The 17,193-nt window shown below is 40.3% G+C and overlaps 2 pseudogenes across 2 annotated transcripts; both read left to right on the plus strand.

Annotated features, from left to right (window-relative positions):
* Window positions 1-1,632: 1,632 nt before the first annotated feature.
* LOC308264567 (low molecular weight phosphotyrosine protein phosphatase-like) lies at window positions 1,633-2,109 on the plus strand (annotated as a pseudogene). Its single transcript has one exon. The product of its transcript is annotated as a low molecular weight phosphotyrosine protein phosphatase-like (transcript).
* Window positions 2,110-12,410: 10,301 nt separating this feature from the next.
* LOC308264708 (ras-related protein Ral-B-like) lies at window positions 12,411-13,266 on the plus strand (annotated as a pseudogene). The gene is made up of 2 exons: window positions 12,411-12,969; window positions 13,193-13,266. The product of its transcript is annotated as a ras-related protein Ral-B-like (transcript).
* Window positions 13,267-17,193: the final 3,927 nt, after the last annotated feature.

The following is a 17,193-nucleotide window of genomic DNA, read 5'->3' on the forward strand; positions in this document are numbered from 1 at the left end:
CAAGTCTCTCATCTATATGATGGGGGAAATAGTAATAATATTAATAATATTTACCTTACGTGGTAGTTAATGGTAAATAATAATATTTACCTTACATGGTAGTTACCTAAATAGGCAAATGCAAATAAAATTCCCAGACAGTGTAAGTTTTTATTAATTGGTTCTTGTAACACTGAAATTGATTGGGGGTTGGTTGGCAAGAAGGTAAACACCAGCCTAGTTATTTAAAGGCCTCTTTAATCAACCGGCACCTTCAGGTGAAATCTGCGGACTGTGGGGGGAAGGGACTGATGACTGAGCAGCAGAGCGACTGGTCAGCAGAGTCACAGTCAGTCAACAGAGTCATGTGGTCAGAGAGGAAGTATGAATATTTATAGTGGTGGGGGGTCTTGGGTGGAGCTAGCAGCATGAGAATGCCAATTCCCTCCTGACATCGGAGTCTCTTGGCACCTGGTGTCTGTCTAGCAATGTCTGGAGTCTCACGACACCTGGAGTCTCGCGACACCTGGAGTCTTGTGACATCTCTGCTTCTGACTGCCGGGATTCCATCTCCTGTCCCTGCTGCGAGGTCCCATGGGGGAAATGAGGGACCTCTCAGTTCTTATTAGGATTATTACTGAGTTAAACAGACTATGTCCTTGAATTTAGTGAATAATTAGTAATCTACAAGTATATAAATTCATATAAATGTCATGCAAATTTCAAAATATAGTCAACAGTAGCGTTTTTTGTTTTATTTTTGGTTTCAGTAATGGGGATTAAACCTGGGGCATTCTGCCTCTGAGCTATACCTCTAGTTCTCTTTATTTATTTATTTTGAAACAGGGTCTTGCTAAGTTGCTGAGAGCCTCCCTGAATTGTTGAGTTGGCCTTGAGCCTGCTAAGGTTTGAGACCAGCCTTAGCAATTTAGCTAGCCTCTCAGCAACCTAGAGAGAATCGGTAATAAAGTGAAAAATAAGGTCTGAAGGTGTAGCTTGGAGGTAGAGTGCCCCTGGATTAGACACCTGGTATAAAAATAAAAAATAAAAAGAGGATACTCAGGAAAGCCCTATACATAGCAAAATGCATCCGAAATGATTTTCAAATATCCCTCTGACCGTTAGGGGTACAGATCTGTGGCAGAGCAATTACCAGCATCTGTGAGGCCATGGGCTCTAGCCTTAGTTCTGAAAAAAGCCAAATGTCCTTCTAGAAAAACAGGAAAAACTTGTATCTAATGACCTGAACCTGGAACCAACTCCACTTTACTTATAAAGAGTTTGGGACTATTTACATAATTTCAATATACATTTTCTGGAAATGTATCCATAATGTGAATGCAAGAAAGCATGCACTTCGCTGTGCTTGGAATCTTATCAAGAGTAGTTGACTCTTTTAGAAATATCACATCACTTTTTTTGTTTTGCAGTGCTGGGATTGAGCTCAGGATCTCACACATGCGAAGCAACTGCTCCGTCACTAGCCCCAGCCCTCATGTTATTCCTATGGTACATTAACACGTCTCTATATTAGCCTGCTTTTATACTCCTGGGATTCACATTAAAATTACATGCAGGGAGCTGGCTGTGCGCACGCGTGGCGTGGACGCGCACGCTGGCGTGGTCGCCGGGCAAGGGCGTGTGTGCTTGAAGATGGCGGAGCAGGCTACCAAGTCCGTGCTGTTCGTATGTCTGGGTAACATTTGCCGGTCACCCATTCCAGAAGCAGTTTTCAGAAAACTTGTAACTGATCAGAATGTTTCAGATAACTGGAGGATAGACAGTGCAGCCACGTCCACGTATGAAGTGGGGAACCCCCCTGACTATCGAGGGCAGAGTTGCATGAAGAAGCATGGCATCCCTATGAGTCATGTTGCCCAGCAGATTCCCAGAGAAGACTTTGTCACATTTGACTATATACTCTGTTATGGATGAAAGCAATCTCAGGGATTTGAATAGAAAAAGTAATCAACTTAAAAACTGCAAAGCTAAAATTGAACTCCTTGGAAGCTATGATCCACAAAAACAACTCATTATGGAAGATCCCTATTATGGGACCGACTCTGACTTTGAGCTGGTGTACCAGCAGTGTGTAGGTGCTGCAGACCCTTCCTGGAGAAGGCCCACTAGGGTTTATATTGCCCCGCCGCTGGCCGGGCTACTCACCCCCATCCAAGCTCTTCTCCTCAGCCTGTGCTCCAGTGTGACAACATTCCTTTGGCTCAGTCTCCACCTGGCCCTTCAGCTGACCTTCTGTTGACCTTAAAGGTCGGGTGTAATCAGTTGTATTTGCAGAATGAATAAAAGTCCTTGATTCAGAAAGGTGTGGGGGTATAATAAGCCTTCTTAGTGGAAACTCCTGCTTCGCCCTAAGTACAAAATAGCAGAATAAGCCAACACAGAACAAAATAGAGCAGTGAAGAATAGTAAGTGGAGGCCAGGTGAGGCCCGGATGCTGGTGGGCAGCCAGGACGGGCAGAGCGCCCTTGCCCACCTGTGCACCTGCCCAGGACTCTGAGGGGTCACCGCGGCCGTCCACTGCAGCTCTTCACCTGCATTGGAAGGGTTTTGGCTCTCACACACTGTTAATACACACTCACATATCTAGAAGATTGTCAAAAGAGATAGATTGGTCGATCTTTAGCCCTTTTAATGCCTGTTGGGAGGTCAGCTTATTTGCCACAGTTGAACCACTTTGTCTCTAAAAATTCTTTAATTCTATCAGGAGAGAAGGACACTTGTGTTCAATGCGTTCTGTGTTGGTTGAGAGATGTTTATTGTATGCACATGTAACTGAAATGTCAAATGCAAATTGGCTTGGGTGTGAAAAAAAGTTTAGGAAGGTGGAAAAATTTCTATTATGTTGGAGTGTTTAAGTATTGAAATATTCATGAGTGTTCCTCATCAGCATTTAATAAAGTTACAGCAAATATAGGTAATTTCAGTGCAATCTCAAATTCATATGGAGAAAAGACTGTTTTCAGAATAAACTGAGGAGTTATAAAAATAAAAAAATAATAAAAATTACATGCAGGTATAAACATCTAATTTTGCTTTCAACTATCCTATATAATATAGATAGGGAAATATATTACTTTTAAAGTAATAATTAATTACATAAAATATACTATTTAACATGCCAGGTCAAGATAATAAAGAAGACATTACAAAATATATGCTATTAGGCCAGGCGTGGTGGCACATGTTTGTAATTCCAGAGGCTGGGATTGGAGGCTGAGACAGAAGGATCACGCAGGTTCAAAGCCAGCCCCAGATAATTATAGAGGCGTTTAGCAACTTAGTGAGACCCTGTTTCAAAAAAAAAAAAAAAAAAAAGTAAAATAGGTCTGGGACTGTAGCCCCAGAGATAGAAGGCCTCTGGGTTACATCCCCAGCACTACAAAAACAAAAAACAAAAAACATTAAAAACCAGAATGAATGTTGGGTTGGCTGGGATTGAGAGTTGTGCTCTAGGATTATATTTTTATTTTTAATTAATTTTTATTGGTGTACTGTACTTACACATGATAGGAAGACTTACATATTTATATGTACATCTGCAATTATATTTAATAGCAAGGAAATATATTAGCAATATATGACTGAGTGAAAAAAGTAAACTTAAAAGTATTACCTATGGGTTGATCCCACTTTTACAAATAAGCAAGAAAACACATAAGAATTCACACTCCATTTCCCCTAATAAAGGGTCACAAAGTCAAGAAAGCCAGTAGTAACTCATTTGTAGAGGCCTCTTCTGTGCACTACAGTTCTGTAGTTTTATTTTCTTAATTTTTTAACTTTATATTTTGGTACCGAGGATTGGACCCAGGGGCGTTCTACCTCCAAGTTACACCCCCAACCCTATTTTGTATTTTTATTTTGAAACAGGGTCTCACTAAGTTGTGGAGGGCCTCACTCAGTAGCTGAGCTGACTGTGAATCTGCAATTTTCCTGTCTCAGCCTCCCAAATGCTGGGATTACAAGTGTGGCCACCATGACCAGCTTTATTATTTTGTTTTTAATTTTGTTTTGTTTTTGTTTTTGTGGCACTGGTGATGGGACCCAGGAGCATTCTACCTCCAAGCTATACCCCCAGCCCTATTTTGTATTCTTTCTTTCTTTATATTTATTTATTTGTTTATTTGTTTATTTGTTTGTTTATTTATTTATTTATTTATTTATTTATTTATTTATTTTTGGTGGTACTGGGGTTCCTGGAAGCCCTTCTATCTCTGGGCTACACTCCCAGACCTATTTTATTATTGGAAACAGGGTCTCTTAAGCCAGTGCGGCTGGCTTCGAACCTGCGCGATCCTCCTGTCTTCGCCTCCCAAGCACGGGGATTACAAGCCTGCGCCACCACGCCCGGCCTGTATTCTTTATTTTGAAACAGGGTCTCACTGAGTTGCAAAGGCTGTCTTCAAACCACGATCCTCCTATCTCAGCCTCCCAAATGCTGGGATTATTAGCGTACGCCATCATGCCCAGCTATTATTTTATTTTGAAACAAAGCATCACTAAATTGCTAAGGCTGGCCTCCAATCTGACCTCCTCCTTTCTCAGCCTCCCAAGTACTGGTGTTACATACAGGGCTATATTACACACCCGGTTTTTGTAACTTATTTATTTATTTATTTTGGTTCTGGGGATTGAATTCAGGAACATTCTACCTCTGAGGTACACACCAACCCTATTTTATTTTTTATTTTGAAATAGGGTCTCACTAAATTTCTGAGGACCTCTGTAAATTGCTGAGCCTGGCTGTGAAACTGTGATCCTTCTACCGAACCTCCCAAGTACTGGTATTACAGGTGTGTGTTGCCATGCCCAACTTTGTGTAGAATTTTGATAAAATAATTCCTGTTCTTCATTTCTACTGAAAAATAATGGCAGTATAAGCCAGGGATGGTGGTACACGCTTGTAATCCCAGCATTTGGGAGGATGAGACAGGAGGATCGCGGTTCATGGCCAGTCTCGGCTACTTATGCCCTTTGCAATTCAGTGAGACCCTGTTTCCAAATAAAGAATAAAAAATAAGGCTGAGAGTGTAGCTCAAAGGTAGAATGCTCCTGGATACCACAAAAAAAGAAAAAGAAAAAAATATCACAATATTGTTTGGATCCCCAGAAATAAGGTGGGAAACAAAATGTAGGTCCTAAACCTGGCTTTATTTTTGACCTAAGCCAAGTCATTTAACTTTATAGGTCAAGTTTTTTTTTTTTTTTAAATCTGAAAAACCTAAGAATTAAGTCATATTATCAATAATATAAGATTTCTTGCTTTGTGGTTCTATGATTCTAAAACAAGCCTTTGCTGATCATAGGCTTAGGTAATATTTCACAAAGTATGCTTTAAAGAACACTGGTATGAGCTGGGAGTGGTGGTAAATGCTTGTAATCCCAGCACTTGGGAGGTTGTAACTGGAGGATTGCAGGTTCAAAGCCAGCCTCAACAAATTAATGAGACTCTCAGCAATTTGGTGAGACCCTGTATCAAAATAAAAAAAATATTAAAAAGTTGGAGGTATAACTCAGAGGTAAATGTCCTTGGGTTTAATCCCTAGCACTTAAAAGAAAGAAAGAAAGAAAGAAAGAAAGAGAACATTGGTATGATAGAACACTTAAGGTGTTAAATTAATAGGTTTCTATGATCATTACATTTGAGAAAACAGTAGGTTAAACAAAATTAAACATGTTGCTTTAGTAAGACTTCTTAATTTTCTTGTTTAATTTAAGAGTATTATAAGTTTTCAAATAAAAAATGCAGTGTGTAGAATTTCCTGTTTTTATTTGAACCTGGAATCTCCGTTCTCCCTAGGTTTTAGAATCTCATAGAAAATAGTATTTCGCTTAGCAGGGGTTGTACTTACTAATTTAAGATGATGTAGGGTATTTTATAAGTTCATATTTTCAAAGGACTAAATCCCTATGGTGAATTTTAGGCACTATAACATGTAGAGAGGAAAATAGTTTTTTATAGTGATTCTCTTAAATCTTAAATTACATCATATGATAGGACCCTAATTTACAAGTTCAGGTTGATCAAAACAACAACACAAAAAAGGAATTGAAAAAAAATCACTAAAAAAGTATGAGGAACATGAATCATTTTAGAAGTAAGCAGTGAAGTGGAGCTTTCATGGTTACATCAAAAGATTTGGTCTAAACCGGGTGTGGTGGCACATGCTTGTAATCCCAGCATTCCAGAGGCTGAGACTGGAGGATCATGGTTTGCGGACAGCCTCAACTACTTAGTGAGGCTCTCTGCAACTCAGTGAGACCCTGTTTCAAAATAAAGAATAAAAAATACATAGGGCAGGGGCTGTAGCTCGGAGGTCATATGTCCCTGGGTTCCATCCCCAGACCCGCAAGAAAAAAAGAAAAAAAAAGAAAAAGAAAGAAAAAAAAAAAAACAGGCTTGGTTGACCTATTCAGTTAAAGTATTTAATCTGAAAATTGTTTGTAGAAACAGCACAATCTTGATATATAAAGAATATACTAAGCCAGGTATGGTACCACATGCTTGTAGCCCCAGTACTTGGAAGGCTGACATAGGAGGATACCAGGTTCAAGGTCAGCCTTAGCAACTTATTGAGATCCTGTTTCAAAAGAAAAACTCAAATAGGGATGGGACACATCTAATTTATTTGCTTTGCCATACAGAATACTTCTGGGCCAGTTTCCAACACAAATAGTATGTGAAAACTAATTTTAAGAACATACCAAGGAAAACTTAATCATGAAGGTAAATCTACCATCAAAATATAAACAAAACCAAATGGTGAGATAATGGAGTCTGAAATCAAATAAAGGGTTCTTACTTCTTTTTTTCTTTTTCCTTCTTTTTTACTTTATTTTTTGGGGGGGTTGGGGATGGAACCTAGGGGCATTTGGCCTCCAAGCTATACTCCCTGCCTTATTTTTTATTCTTTATTTTCAAACAGGGTCTCACTAAGTTGCAGAGGGCCTCACTAAGTAGCTGAGGCTGTCTACAAACCTCGATCCCCGAATGCTAGGATTACAAGCATGCGTCACCATGCCCAGTTTACTTCTTCTTATTTTTTCCTCTATTTTCATATTTCCTCCTCTACCTCTTCCTCTTCATTCTTTTCCTTTTTATAGTTGGTGCTGGGGATTGAACCTAAGGCCTTGTGGATGGTAAGCATGTGCGTTATTACTGAGCTATTCCCTCATCCCCCCCCCTTTTGTTCAAATAGTGGATTTTTTATTTATTTATTTATTTTTTTGGTGGTACTGGGGTTCCTGGAAGACCTTCTACCTCCAGGCTACACTCCCAGACCTATTTTTACATTTTTTATTTGGAAACAGGGTCTCCCAAGCCAGTGCCTGCGGCTGGCTTCGAACCTGCGTGATCCTCCTGTCTCTGCCTCCCAAGTGCGGGGATTACAAGTGTGCACCACCACGCCCGGCTTCCTTTGTTCAAATAGAACTATGCAAGTTTGCCTTTAATTCCAATTTTCCTTTTTTTATTTTTTTGGTGATACTGGGGTTCCTGGAAGCCCTTCTACTTCTGGGATACACTCTCAGACCTATTTTATATTTTTATTTGGAAACAGAGTCTCTTTTTAAAATTTTTTTATTGGTGCACTGTATTCATACATTATAATGGGATAAAAACTTGTGTAGACATACATGCACACATCACCCAGTTAGCCCCTACCCAATACCCACCCCATTGCCTCCCCATCCCTCCTTCCCATGCTTGGCTTAGTGGTTGACATCTAATATTATAGCAATTTATAAAAAATTAACAGTGATAATCTCACATAACAGATTCATCTGTCTGATATCAAACTTTTAATCACTTAGAGATAACATTTCAGTATTTCTTTTTGCTTTCTTTCTTACCAGAGGATATATTTTTTTAAGGTAAAACTATCGTATGTTTTTTTTTTCCAGAAAAAATCTATCCTAACATGAAACATGAACTCTAAATACCGAAAACAATCTCGAAAAAGAATAAAGCTAGAAGATGTACATTTTCTCATTTCAAACCTTATAGAGCTACAATAATTGAAACAATGTAGTACTGCTATAAAGGCAGATATATAAACCAGTGGAGTAAAATAAAAAGCCTAGAAATAAATTATTCCATATATGGTCGTTATTTTTGACAAAGTTTCCAAGAACATTTGGTGTAGGAAATAATAATCTTTTCACTAAATATTGTTGAAAAATAATAATTACATGAAAAAGAATAAAATTGGACCCTTACCTAACACCATATACAAATATTAACTCAAAGTAGATAAAACACCTAAATGTAAATCTTTTTTTTTTTTTTTTTTTTTTTGGTGGTACTGGGGTTCCTGGAAGCCCTTCTACCTCCGGGCTACATTCCCAGACCTATTTTATATTTTTGAAACAGGGTCTCTTACGCCAGCGTGGCTGGCTTAGAACCTGCGCGATCCTCCTGTCTTACAAGCGTGCGCCACAATGCCCGGCTAATGTAAATCTTAAGACTATAAACTTTTAGAATAAAACCTGGGTCATAACACTTCACAACATTGAAATTGGCAGTGATTTCTTGGATATGATTTCAAAGGCACAGGCAACAAAAGAATAAACAACTTCCTAAAAAGTAAAAAAAATAATGTACAGCCAAAGACAATGTAAACAGAGTTAAAAGTTACTTATAGAATGGGATAAAATATTTCCAAATGCTATATCTGAAGGTATATTAATATTCCAAATAGAGATCCTAAAAATTAGCAACAATAAAAGCAAACAATACAATTTAGAAATAGGTAAATGACTCAAATAAATAATGAATCTCCATATGTTTTAACCTATAAACACATGAATATAGTTGTCTTTGCTTAGTTGTATGCTGGGTAGAAAATCTTGTTTCTCTGGTTCTGGTGTGTATTACCTATTTCTTCTTTGTAGTTAATCTCTTTGAGTATTTTCTCTAGTGCTAGTTTTGAAGACATAAATTCCTTGAGTTTCTGTTTGTCATAGAAGCTTCTTATTTCCCCATCTAATTTGATAGACAGCTTTGCTGGGTAGGAAATTTTTGGCTGGAAGTTGTTTTCTTTCAGAGTTTGGAATATGTTACTCCAAGCCCTTCTGGCTTTCATGACTTGGTTTGGGAAGTCTGGAGTGATTCTAATTGGTTTGCCTCTGAATGTCACTTGGCCTTTTGTTTTTGTTGCCTTTAAGATTCTCTGCTTGAAGCCGGGTGTGGTGGCACACACTTGTAATCCCCACGCTTGGGAGGCTGAGACAGGAGGATTGCATGGGTTCGAAGCCAGCCTCAGCTACTTAGTGAGGCTTTCAGTAACTTAGTGAGACCCTGTTTCCAAATAAAATATAAAATGGGTCTGGGAGTATAGCCCAGAGGTAGAAAGCCTCTGGGTTCCACCCCCAGTACCACACACACACACACACACACACACACACACACACACAAAAGATTCTCTGCTTGGCTGCCACATTGGTCATTTTGACAATTGTGTGGTGTGGGGATCCTCTTCTCTAATCCTGTCTAAAGGGAGTTCTATAAGTTTCCTGGACCTGTGTATCGACCTGTTGTTCTATGTTTGGAAAATTTTCTGCTATTATTTCCTTGAAGAGATTATTGATCCCTTTGGTTTCACCTTCTTTTCCTTTCTCTTTTCCAATTATTCTTAGGTTAGCTCTCTTAAAATGGGCCCATATTTCTTCAATGTCAGATTCCTGCTGTCTGATTATTTTCTAAGTTATCAATTATGCGCTCGTTTTTGGAGTGATCATCTTCTAGGAGCGAGATTCTATTCTCCATGTGGTCTAATAGATTGTTTATACTTTGTATTGTGGCCTTTACCTCAATGATTGCTTCCTTTATTTCTTTTATAATCTCTCTTAAATTCTTTTTGAAAGTCTTGTATTATTTCTACAGTTATATTCCTGATTTGATCTTCTGGAGATCTCTGAATTTCTGTGTTATCAGGTTCTGATAATATGGGGTTGTGGGCATTCATTGCTCTATTGTTGTTCCTCTTTCCAGTGATTTCAGAATTTTGTGCCTTCCCTGGGTCACTACGACCTTACTTTGGGTGCTTTGTATCTCGAGTCTGTTGTAATCTCAGCCGCCACTACTCCTTTACTGGGTTGTATCTCAAAGTCTCATACCCAGGAAGTTAATTGAGGCTGCATGAGACCATGGGGGTGCCGGCCTGGGCATTTTCCCACAGGGAGCTTCGACTAGGGTGTGGTATCTCTGCCACTGCTACTCCTTCACTGGGTTGGACTGCAAAATATCTGACCCAAGGAGATTATCAAAGCTGCACATGTCCCTGGGAGTGCAGTACTGGGACTTCTCCTTTAGGGGCCGCAATTACACTCACAGTTATTGTGCATGCAGATCTGGAGCTGTGGCGGGGCAACTCGCTGTTGCTGCTGGCAATATGGCGCCGCTGCCACGCCCTCAGCCATGAGGCTGGCGTTTTTCTGGTTTTGAGCTCATTTCTGAGTTCCTGGAAGGTGTGATGAGCTTGGTCACAGGGAATTTTAGACGTTCATTGCGCTGAAAGAACTGCTGAATTACACCCTAATGATCCGGAAACAAAGTCTCTTAAGCCAGCGCGACTGGCTTGGAACCTGTGTGATCCCCCTGTCTCCACCTCCTAACCACGGGGATTACAAGCATGTGCCACCATGCCAGGCCCAATTTTGCTTTTTAAGTGTAGAGTTTTTAATACTTCCTCATCTTGAGGCTTCTTTCATAACATATAAAGTCTTTCAAGGCAGAAACCAGTATTTCATTCTACATTTTACCAAACTATTAAGTCCCTATATGAACAAGTCATTGAGGTTTATTTCTGGAGGTGGGGGAGTGAGAGAGACTGTCATCACCTTAACCCATGATTCAGATTCATTTTTTGAGGGTCAACCAGATGTTATGTGTCTTCTGCTGGGATGCAACATGAAGTAAAGAATGCACCAATGATGTGTTCTAGCCAAACATGTTTAATTTGAATCTATTAAATCTTAGCTATAACATCTAGTTATAGAATAAAAGTTTACTGAATGAAACAATTAGGCATCATTGACTGGTGAAAGATTACAAAACATCATCTATGGTATGAGTTCATTTAGTTATTTTATTTATTTATTATTTATTTATGTATTTATTTATTTATTGGTGGTACTGGGGATGGAATCTAGGGGCTTTCTACCTCCATGCTATACTCCCAGACCTATTTTCTATTTTATTTGGAAACACGGTCTCACTAAGTTGCCGAGAGCGTCACTAAGTAGCTGAGGCTGGCTTTGAACCTGTGTGATCCTCCTGTCTCAGCCTCCCAAGTGCGGGGATTACAAGCATGCTTCACCACACCTGGCCTGAGTTCATTTAATTAAAAAATATACAAATGAAGATACATATCAGCTGGGCATGGTGGGAGAGGCTTGTAATCCCAGTATTTGAGAGGCTGAGACAGGAGGATCGCAGGTTTGCGGCTAGCCTCAGATACTTAGTGAGACTCTCCACAACTTAGTGAGACCTTGTTTCAAAATAAAGAATAAAAAAATGGGCTGGGGATATGCCTCTGGGCTCAATTTCCAGTATCACAAAAAATAAAAAATAAAATGAGAGAGAGAAAAGATACATATCACCAAAATATTAAGTGTGATAGAAATTTAAATATATATATATATATATATATATATATGTGTGTGTGTGTGTGTGTGTGTGTGTGTGTGAGCGCGTGTGTGTGTGTTACTGGGGATTGAACCCAGAGGCATTGTACCGCTGAGCTATACCAATAGCCCTATTTTATTTTATTTTATTATTTTGAAACAGGGTCTAAGTTGAGGAGGGCCTTGCTAAATTGCTGAGGCTGGTCATAAACCCACAATCCTTCTCTCTTAGCCTCCCAATTACTAGGATTACAAGGATACATCACCATGCCCAGCTTAATATATGTACACATTTTGTGAGATAGGGTATCACTTTATGGTCCAGGGTAGCCTTGAATTCCTGGGCTCAAACAATTCTCCTGTCTCAGCTTCCAGAAGTGCTGGGACTATAGGCATGCACCACCATGACAGGCCAGGTTTTATTTTTCTTGTTTATGTTTTTTAATGTTCTATAATGCAAACTCATTAATAAAGGACTATAAACAATAGCAAAGAGTATATGAGCTGGGCGTGGTGACTCACACCTATAATCCAGTCCTTGGGAGGCAGAGTCAGGAGGATTTCAGGTCCACTGTTGACCTCAGCAACTTGGCAAGGCCCTCAGCAATTTAGTGAGACCCTGTTTCAAAATAAAAAATAGGGCTGAGGGTGTAATGCCCCTGAATTCAATCTTCAATATTATATATAAAAAAAGTCAGCTTGGGCAGCATGGAGTTGCAGGATGGTCCAGAAACTCTCCCACTGGGTCTTCTGTCCCTGTGTAGCCACCTCCAGAAACCAGGAGGATGGCTGCAAACAAGACCAAGGACCAAAACTCCTTGGCCTTTCACAAGGTGATCATGGTTGGCAGTGGAGGGGTCAGCAAGTCAGCCTTGATGCTTCAGTTCATATATGATGAGTTTGTACAAGACTATGAACCTATGAAAGCTGACAGTTACAGAAAGAAAGTGGTTCTCAATGGAGAAGAAGTCCAGATCAGCATTCTGGACACTGCTGTGCAAGAGGACTATGCAGCCATTCAAGACAACTACTTCCCAAGTGGGGAAGGGTTTCTGATGGTGTTCTCAATCACTGAGCATCAGTCCTTCACTGCAACTGCAAAATTCAGGGAATAGATCCTCTGTGTTAAGGCTGAAGAAGAGAAAATTCCATTGTTTGTTGTGAGAAACAAGTCTGACTTGGAGAGGCAGAGGCAGGTGGCCATTGGGGAGGCCAGGAGTAAAGCAGAGGAGTGGGGCGTGCAGTCTGTGGAGACCTCAGCCAAAACGCGGGCCAACTTGGACGAGGTGTTCTTTGATCTAATGAGAGAAATCAGAGCAAAGAAAATGTCAGAAAATGCCAGGCGTGGTGGCACACTCTTGTGATCCCAGTATTTGGGAGGCTGAGACTGGAGGATGGCAGTTCGCGGACAGCCTCAGCTACTTAGTGAGGCCCTCTGCAACTTAGTAAGACTCTATTTCAAAATAAAGAATAAAAAAATAGGGCAAAGGGTGTAGCTCAGAAGTCAAATGCCCCTGGGTTCCATCCCCAGAAAAAAAAAAAGAAAAGAAAGAAAAAAAAATGTCAGAAAACAAAGACAAGAATAGCAAGAAAAGCAGCAAAAACAAGAAAAGTTTTAAAGAAAGGTACTGCTTACTGTGATGGCCAAGGCCACAGGCAGTGGCTGAAGTTGTTGTCTTCAGGGATTTAGGCTGGGTGGACAAGCAGATGCCACAGTTGTCTTCTGGCCATGTTTCCCATTCTCCTTGCCTTGCCAACCAGGACTCTTAAATGGGGGGAAATATCCATGAATCCATGGCTGGCAGAAAAAATAAGCCCTTGTTCAGGCAACAGAACAGCTACCTTGTCAGGAGCTTTGGAGTTTTCCATCCTCCTTCCCTCTGTCCGTCCATCCCTTCTGAAAGCTTAACTAAGTAGGAAATATTCAAGTGTTCATTAAAAAGAGTATTGCCATAGCATCTTATTTTCCCTCTAGTTTTATAACATTACCAATTTTTGTTTTGAAATAATTGATAGGCCAGGTCACTTCCTTCCTGCATGAGACCCTGTAGCAGGGACAGGAGGCAGAACCTCAGAAGCCAGAGTGGAGATGCCATGAGATTCCCAACATTGCAGGGTAGACTCCAGAGGTCGTAAGGCTCCAGATGTCCCAAGATGACCAGTATTCCCATGCTGCTATCTCCATCCCAAGACCTGGGCTACATAAGTTCTCTCACTTCCTCTCTGCCATGTGACTGTTGATCGTGTGACTCTACTGACCAACTCTGCTGACCACGTGACTCGGCTACTCAGTCATCAGTCCCTTGGTTGGCAGACCTTGCCCGAAGGTGCCGGTTGATTAGAGTCCTTTAATAACTTGTCTGGTGTTTGCCTCCTACACAACCCTCAACTCAATTTCAACATTACAATAATGTCTTATTTTATTAGGCTTTGGAAGATGGGCAGAGGTAAGAGCCCCTGCTCCACCCCTATCAGTATCACATTAAATACCCAGAAAAATCCATTATGCTTTGAGGAAACTGAAAAGAATATCAAGATTTTTTTTAAAAAACATGTTTCTTGGTGATGCCCCATGGATCTAAGCATGCTTAGAAGAATGAATTCAAATTATGCCAAATAGGTCAATACCAAGTCCATAAATCCCCCTCACAGATGAAAAGTTAAAGTTGTAAGTTGTTTTCTTCATATTTAAGAATTTTCCAGTTATGGTCTGCACTGGCTGCTTTTCTCTAGCATCCTTATTGGTGCATAGGATCTTTTTTGTAGACTAAGTGAAGACTCAAGGAAAGTGCACTATAGAGGACACTCTTTTCAGATCAGGTTCCTTTGGAGTCCTTTGAAGAAGTCCTCCTGGTCACCAGTCACAAGGTGACGCTGCTCTTCACCAATGTTTGTCCCTGTTTTCCTGAGTAGCTGTATTCTGTATGAGAAGTCTGAGCAAACCCCCAATTTTTCTTCCTTGTCACACAAATTCTTCTGAAAACTAGCCAGGCGTGGTGGCTTCCGCTTGCAATCCCAGCATTTGGGAGGCTGAGACAGGAGGATCCAGGTTCGCGGACAGCCTCAGCTACTTAGTGAGGCCCCTTGCAACTCAGTGAGACCCTGTTTCAAAATAAAGAATAAAAATAGGGCTGGGGGTGTAGCTCAGAGGTAGAATACTCCTGGGTTCCACCCCCAGTACCACAAAAAAATTATTCTGAATGCTATGATGAGCTAAAATTGTATTTTTGTGTGTGTGTGTGTGGGGGGGGGGTCTGGGGATGGAACCCAGGGGCATTTGACCTCCGAGCTACACCTCCTGCCCTATTTTTTATTCTTTATTTTGAATACCGGGTCTCACTGAGTTGCAGAGTGCCTCACTAAGTAGCTGAGGCTGTCTGCGAACCGTGATCCTCCCGTCTCAGCCTCTCAAATGCTGGGATTACAAGCGTGCACCACCATGCCCGGACTAAAATTGTATTTTAGTCATGGAGCCAGAGCCTGCTAGACCCACTTCCTCTCAGTGCTGCTGCTGATTCTAGGTTTAGTTAGGAGAAGTGGGAGAAGTAAGATAAAGCATGGCCCATTGCCTCTGAGAAATGATTGCTGTTTCCAATGCAGTTCTTTTCTGAGATGGACATGTTAGTTAGAAAGGTTTTTATTGATGAGATACTGTTAATCTCTCTTACTGTATCAGTATTCTGTATTCAGAAAAATACAGCAATCAGAAGAATTCTCACTGGGAAAGGTGTATTATGATAAAAGCCTGGTATTTATCACACTTCCCCTCATTTTTCAGAAGTGAACATTTTATGTTGAGGTGCCAAAAGTGAATTGGGGTGTGGAGACTGGGAGCCTTTGAGACTTATGGTTATTACAGAAATTGTGGAACTTATGATCTGACCCCTAAAACCAATCTTGTATCACTTCCCAAAGAATCATGGGCTTTTTTGAATTAAAAGAGCAAACAAAAAAAGCCAATATGTTAGCACATGTCTATACTACCAGTACTTGGAAGCCTGAGATAGGAGGATCTCAGGTTCATGACCAGCCTCAGAAACTTAGGGAGACTTTTAACAACCTGATGAGGCCCTGTTTCAAAATTTAAAAAGGAAATGTTAGGTGGAAGCCTTTCTCTACAGTGCTCCTACTCACTAGTGCCCCCCAGAAGGAGGAGTAGCAAACCATAAGGGCTAGCACTCGACATTCACCAGAACACGCTTTGCTGAAATTTCATTGCACTTCAGATATAGTGGACTATGTTTTCAGTTCCACTATGTTAGCCCATCTGGACAGAACCTCACTGCCTGGGGAAGGCTTGCCATTCTCTCTTTGTCCCACAGGTAGCTACCTGCCCACAGATCTCTCTTTTGCTGCTTTAGCTTCTCACATGCAATGTGTTCCACCACTCAGCTCTCTTCATTTCCAGGGGAGGGACTTTCCTTCCCACTTCAGCCTCAGCCCAATGGTGCAGTTAGTTTAGCATTCTCTTCAGCACACTATGGGAAATATTTTTAGAAACTACACTAAACGTCATTTGTTGACAGAAATACTCTCAGGAAAATGTACTTGGTTTTTGAAGAATATTAAGATGCTTGAGAAAGAAAATTTAGAACACATGAAATAGCACAGTCCTTTAGGAAAATCATGATGTTATGCAATGCTTTCAGAATAACATTAAAGGTAATGAAATTTGATGAAATGTACAATGTCTTTCCACCTCTGTTTCTTTATGCATTTCTTCCAATTCTTGAATGTGTTGGTACTTTGGTTTAAAAACATAGAATAATTAAAAACAAAAATAAAGCTGAAGGTTGAATATCTACATTCTTTTGGAAATGTGGAATATCATGGAAAGGTCTTATCTGAAAAATCATCTCCATAGCAACTGACTATAATTTTATTAACAGATTCACATATCAGTGTGAGGCCTGGGTTGATGTCATATAATTCTCTTGTGATTTCAAGCTCTATATCAGGCTTGTTACACAGAATTGCAGGTTGCCTTGCAAAACAAGAATAAGAAAAAGAAAAACAGAAGAGCCCATCCTTCCTCACTGCTTTTAGCATGAGAACACAGTGACATTTAGGATTTTTGTTAAGGCAGTTAGGTAGGTCAACCCATGCATTAGCATATAATCTTTTACCAGAAGAATTAGTCAGTACTAAGGTAAAAATATTAACGTAATTGATCAGACAATTGTAAATGTTACAGTATTAAAGGAATGAAGAAAAGAAGACAATAAGAAGGTACGTTGGTCCAGAACTGACTAGGACATGCTATCATAATACCAGACACTAGCCGGTCGTGGTAGCACATGCTTATCCCAGTAAAGATGCTGAGACAAGAAGATCACATGTTCATGGCCAGCCTCCAGAATTTAGCAAGGTCCCCTGCAACTTGGTGTGACCTTATTTCAAAATAAAACATAAAATAGGGCTGGGGCATAGCTTGGAAGTATGTATGTCTCTGGGTTCCACCCCTAGTCCTGCAAAAAAACAAATACTTAAGAAAGGACAAAAGGGCTGGGGCCAGTCTAGTGGTACACGCCTCTAATTCCAGTACTTGGGAGGCTGAGACAGGAGGAT

The sequence above is a fragment of the Muscardinus avellanarius genome (genome assembly GCF_963383645.1).
Source record: "Muscardinus avellanarius genome assembly, chromosome: 6".
Lineage (NCBI taxonomy): Eukaryota > Metazoa > Chordata > Mammalia > Rodentia > Gliridae > Muscardinus > Muscardinus avellanarius.